This window comes from Silene latifolia, chromosome 11 (genome assembly GCF_048544455.1).
Source record: "Silene latifolia isolate original U9 population chromosome 11, ASM4854445v1, whole genome shotgun sequence".
Taxonomy (NCBI): Eukaryota; Viridiplantae; Streptophyta; class Magnoliopsida; order Caryophyllales; family Caryophyllaceae; genus Silene; species Silene latifolia.
In genome coordinates this window covers 6,748,875-6,754,874 of record NC_133536.1, presented here as the reverse complement: position 1 = coordinate 6,754,874, position 6,000 = coordinate 6,748,875, and the positions used below count along the sequence as shown (strand labels likewise).

The 6,000-nt window shown below is 40.3% G+C and overlaps 1 long non-coding RNA gene across 1 annotated transcript in view; it reads right to left on the bottom strand.

The window, feature by feature from the left end:
* Nucleotides 1-2,420: 2,420 nt before the first annotated feature.
* LOC141610822 (uncharacterized) overlaps nucleotides 2,421-6,000 on the bottom strand; it is a 266,728-nt gene continuing 263,148 nt past the window's right edge. The window contains exon 3 of the long non-coding RNA XR_012528416.1: nucleotides 2,421-2,607. This is a non-coding gene — a long non-coding RNA (uncharacterized LOC141610822). The remainder of the gene's footprint in view (nucleotides 2,608-6,000) is intronic.

Genomic DNA, 6,000 nt, shown 5'->3' with positions numbered 1-6,000 from the left:
GGCATCACCGTAAACTCGAAATGACCATATCTCGTATCAAGGCGGTTTAGGAATATCACTTCTGGATCGGAATTTGATGATAGCCCTAACGAAGATCAATCTTAGAAAAAGTAGAATCACTTTGAGTCGGGTCGAAAAGATCATCAATTCTAGGAAGAGAATATTTATTCTTGATAGTAACTCGGTTAAGTTCACGATAATCTATGCACAATCTCATAGATCCATCCTTCTTTCTTACAAAGAGAACAGGAGCACCCCAAGGTGAAAAGCTGGGTTGAATAAAACCTTTGGCAATCAAATCATCCAGCTGAGTCTTCAGCTCTTTCATTTCAGATGGTGCCAGCCTATAAGGAGCTTTAGCAATAGGGCCGGTACCAGGAATAAGATCAATAGCAAATTCAACTTCCCTTTCAGGAGGAATTCCCGGTAGCTCATCAGGAAAAACATCGGGAAATTCACATACTACTGGAATGTTCTCTTTAGGAGGCAAAGAGGAAGAATCAGAAATAGTCACCATACACAAAAAGGCTTGATGACCCTTTTTCATTGCATTGACAAACTTCATAGCAGAAATTAGTTTAGTACCGGTTTGTCTTTTAACCATTTGATAAGACACACGGTGACCTGAAGGGCTTGTAAGAATTATTTTCTGATCTCTACATTCAAATCGAGCATGATAAGTATGTAACCAATCCATGCCTAAAATGACATCAAATTCTTCAAATGGAAATTGGAAAAGATTTGCTGGAAATATAGATCCCATAATAGAAATAGGAACTTCCGGATAGATTTTAGAACAGGAAAAGATATCACCAGAGGGTAAGGATATAGATGTGCTTTCTTCTTGTGATGATTCAAGTGATAATTTATTGGAAAGTTTTATTGAAATAAAAGATAAAGAGGCACCCGTATCAAATAGTACCAAACAAGGAGCATCAAAAATAGAAAATGTACAAAGAATGATATCGGGATGTGCCTCTACTTCACTGCTCATGACAAAGATACGGCCCTTCGGCCTCACTGGCCTCACTGGGACAACAGGAGTAGTAGGAGCTGTCACCTTCCTCTCCGGGCAAACATTAGCCTTGTGGCCCGGTTTGTTACAAGAAAAGCATATAATAGGATCAATGAAGCATTTACCAGGGTGTGCTGGTTTCTTGCAGTTATAGCACAGTCGGTCTCTAGTACCTTTATTATCATTAACAGCTGAAGATTGACCACCCCGGTTAACTTGCACATTAGAAACAAATCTCCTCTTGTTTGGGTCAGATGGAGATGAAATGAACCTAGGTGAAGGAGTAAAGGGCCTAGAAGAGGGATATAAAGGCCTCTTGCCAAGATTAGAACTAGTTACACGAGCTTCATTTTCAATGTCTTTTATGGAATTTTCAGCCCACAAAGCATCGTTGTAGATTGAAACAAAGCTAGTGGAATCCCGACGGACCATGCTTTTGATCTTAGGGGAGAGCTTTTCAAGATAGAAGAAGGCTTTTTCATTGTCATCCTTCACTAATCTAGTGGCATAATGAGCCAACTCATTGAATTTATCGTTGAAGGTCCTGAATCGAAGGCTTCCTTGCTTCAACTCCATGAATCCCTTCAACTTTTGTCTGTTTGAGTTCTTGAGGATAGAAACGGCCTCCACTAACTCCTTGAAACGTATCCGGTCAAATCTGGTTCAATTTGAAACGGTAGGCCCGATCATGGACCACCACCGTCTGCTTCTCGTACTAGGAAATGAGAGGCTAGCTTCACTTTATGTTCCTCCTTGACATCATACAGTGTAAAGCTTTTCTCCAGCTCGAAACCATCCTCGAAGAGCAAACTGGATCAATCTCTCCACCATAAGTGGGAGTGTTGATTCGGTCACTGATTAGCCACCCTGCATAGGTGCTGGGAGTACCCTCAAAGAAAGCGGAGGAGGAAGAGGAGCTTGTTGATTTTGTTGATTTTGTTGATTTTGGAGAATTTGAGTAAGAACTAGTAAGATAGCATCATCAATGTCTCTTCTTGGCGGAGCCATCTTTCAAAAGGGAAAAATTTAATTAGTACCTATCAATTAGCAATCACAAACAGACTACCATATAAAATCCTAATTCTACCCATCCTACCCTTCTCTCAAGTTTATTTTTAAAGGTCAAGTGATCCTAAGTGGGGTGCACAAACGTGCGTCGGGAGCAATAGGCTCTGATACCAACTGTGACACCCTTAAAAACTAGCGTTATCTAACTACTTAAAGGCGTAAATTCTACGGAAAAACTGGTAGGATATGTTTGTAAATGGTTCAACTAGATGAAACCTGCAATTTCAAAAAAATTTCTAACTAAACCATTCACGACATTTCCAACGTTCCCAATAGACAGGTGCCAAAACCTGCAATTGCTAACAATCTAACTTACTTACACCGCTAAAGGTAAGAAAATACATAATGTTACAACCCAAAATAGAAAAGGGAGACATATGTCCCTTCAAATTATATACAAAACCAAAACTTAAAAGGTTATATACATAACCAAAAGATAAAAGGTTTCTACAAAAGAAAGCCAAACTAGGTCCAAGGTTCCTTGCTCACTAGCTCGTCTGTGACCCCAACTAAGCATCAACAACCTGTCATTCGCATTTTATACAAACACGAAAGCCGCAATTCAGTGGGGAGTAACTTCGAGTCCTCCCAGCCACGAATCGTCAAAATTAATGTAACATGTAATGTAACATGTAAACAATTTGATAAACCATTTACTTATCATGTATTCCGACAAATGACCCTAAACCGACCAAACTAAACTATCATGTGAATCATATAACAAATAGTAATCCAAACTTTATCAATCAGAATCGGCTTACATCTCACCTATTACGCTTCATAAAATCACCATACAAGAAAAGGCAATATACCAAAGACAGGCATAAGTTCTTAGCACCGTCAATAGTCACTTTGTAACTCGAGTCTATACCACGAGGTAGGGAAGGTAATCGAACCGGTATCCTGGCTCAGCGGTTAATATTAATAAAACATGGCCAAGAGACAACACAACCCTAGCCTAAAATCTGCGCAGACCTAGACATGCGGATACACACCACCGCACCCAAGACCCACAACTTTTTTTAAAACAAAGTGAAGTGAGTACCCTAAGGACACCACCGAAGGGTTGGCTAGTACTTAAGCCGACCACTTACTATCAAAATAAGTAACGAGGTCATGCCCCAACTTGGATAAACATCCACTAGTCAGAACACAAAGGCTATCAAGCGTTGAACATATACTCGTCAAAGACTATAAAGACCTATCTATGATGAAGGCCGAAGTACTCACCTAGGACCTAGTCCCAGCTAGTCCCAGCTTGAATACTTTAGCCCACACCACACAAGACTCACCACATAAGTCAATTAAGACACCCACTTAACCATAAGAGGGCAAAAAGTCCTACTTACCAACATGAATTCTAACATTATATCATGTGAAAGGCTATATAAATGTCTATTCAGCAGATAAACCAACAGTTCCTCAATAAGAATTCAATACTAACTTCCAATTCTAGCAATTTTAACAATATTAAAGGCTTTAGGGGAATCTAGGGCCATTACCACAAAATAAGAAGCTATTTAAATTCAACTAACTAAATAAGAAGCTATTTAAATTCAACTAACTACACATGTGAAATAGAGATATAATAAATGGCCTAAAACAAGAAAAAGGCCGATTATCTAATTCATTCAATCGAATTTTTACCCGCAACCCCACTGCGACAGTGCGGTCAAAATTGCGGGCCGACTAATCACTCAATTAATCGACATCGCATCGCTTAAAGGGACTAAGGCTCGCCAAGCACAATCAACAAAACATTACAATTATCACTATAAAATTCATTTTGAGCCTATTAATTACAATTTCATTTTGTAAACTATCCTAACATGTGATAATTATCCATATAACATAATTTTTCTACCATTAACATAACTTTTAGTTACTATTATGATTCACTTCACAAGTTTAACCATGTGTACATATTCTAATTACATCCTTAATGAACCTAAAATGTCGGACAAAACATGGAAAACCGCGAAACAAGCAATGCACCGACCCGGCCAACCGGCTAGCTAGGTCGTGGCACTTGCCACGGCTCCATGCCTGCTGCCCGTCCCCTACACCACCATTTTTTTCCATTTTTATTTAGTAAAAGACCGTCTGAACATTAATTAATCGTTCCCAATTCAACTTTGTTAATTTAAACTAACAAAAGGCATAATTTAAGCATAGTTTAAGCATGCATGCAACAAATTTATTATGTGAAAACTACTATTCAAACAAAAATCACCAAACATACAAAAACAACAAAGATTGTGACGATAATCCGTCGAGTAACTCGAAATATGTTACCTTAAGCTAGAAAAAAGAGCAATTAGCACCTCAAAACCCAAACCCTAACGACACTAGCCGCTATCCTCTACAATATACGAGTCCCCGAACTCGTCCTCCAATTCTTCACCTAAATAGCCGCTATCCTCCAGTTCGATTTCAGGAATAACCTGTTCGATTTCAGCCTCAAATAACGAGCTCTAACACAATTTTCACGATAATCTGAGTTTCGGCGAATGCTGGTTTGTGGCACACCGGCACCCCCAAATGTCTTCCGTTGGTGCTCAAACATTGCGTGGCCGCTTTATCTGACCTAAGAAACTTTCTATCTGATTTCCGGAGATTTTTGTTCCGGGACCCCGAAATCCCGAAAAACCGTGTATTATACACTTCAGTGTCATCTGTTCGGAAGGTCGTACCGGACTCTGTTTCTTTTTCTCCCTGTTTTTCTATCACGTGTTCGAGCTCATTTAAGGAATCAACCTGTTCGATTTCAGCCTCAAATAACGAGCTTTAACACATTTTTCACGATAATCCGAATTTCGGCGAATGCTGGTTTGTGGCACACCGACACCTCCAAATGTCTTCCGTTGGTGCTCAAACTTTGCGTGGCCGATTTATCTGACCCGAGGAACTTTCTATGTGATTTCAGGAGAATTTTGTTCCGGGACCCCCTAATCCCAAAAAACCGTGCATTATACACTTCAATTTGAGTTGTTCGGAAGGTCGTACCGGAACCTGTTTCTTTTTCTCCCTGTTTTTACATCACGCGTCCGAGCTCATTTCAGGAATAAACCTGTTCAATTTCAGGAATCAACCTGTTCGATTTCAGTCTCAAATAACGAGCTTTAACACATTTTTCACGATAATCCGAGTTTCGGCGAATGCTGGTTTGTGGCACACCGGCACCCCCAAATGTCTTCCGTTGATTGCTCAAACTTTGCGTGGCCGCTTTATCTGATCCGAGGAACTTTCTATGTGATTTCCAACGAATTTTGTTCACGAACCCCGGAATCCCGAAAAACCGTGTATTATACACTTCAATTTCAGACGTTCGGAAGGTCGTACGAGACCATGTTTCTTTTTCTCCCTATTTTTCAATTACGCGTCCGAGCTCATTTCATGAATCAACCTGTTCGATTTCAGCATCAAATAAACAGCTTTAACACATTTTTCACGATAATCCGAGTTTCGGCGAATGCTGGTTTGTGGCGCACCGGCACCCCCAAATGTCTTCCGTTGGTGCTCAAACTTTGCATGACCGCTTTATCTGACCCGAAGAACTTTCTATGTGATTTCCGGAGAATTTTGTTCCGGGACCCCGAAATCCCGAAAAACCGTGTATTAAACACATCAATTTTTGCCGTTCGGAAGGTCGTACCGGACCCTGTTTCTTTTTCTCCCTGTTTTTCAATCACGTGTCCGAGCTCATTTCAGGAATCAACGTGTTCGATTTCAGGAATCAACCTGTTCGATTTCAGCCTCAAATAACGAGCTTTAACACATTTTTCACGATAATACGAGTTTCGGCGAATGGTTTTTTGTGGCACACCGGCACCCCTAAATGTCTTCCGTTGGTGCTCAAATTTTGCGTGGCCGCTTTATCGGACCCGAGGAACTTTCTATGTGATTTCCGGAGAATT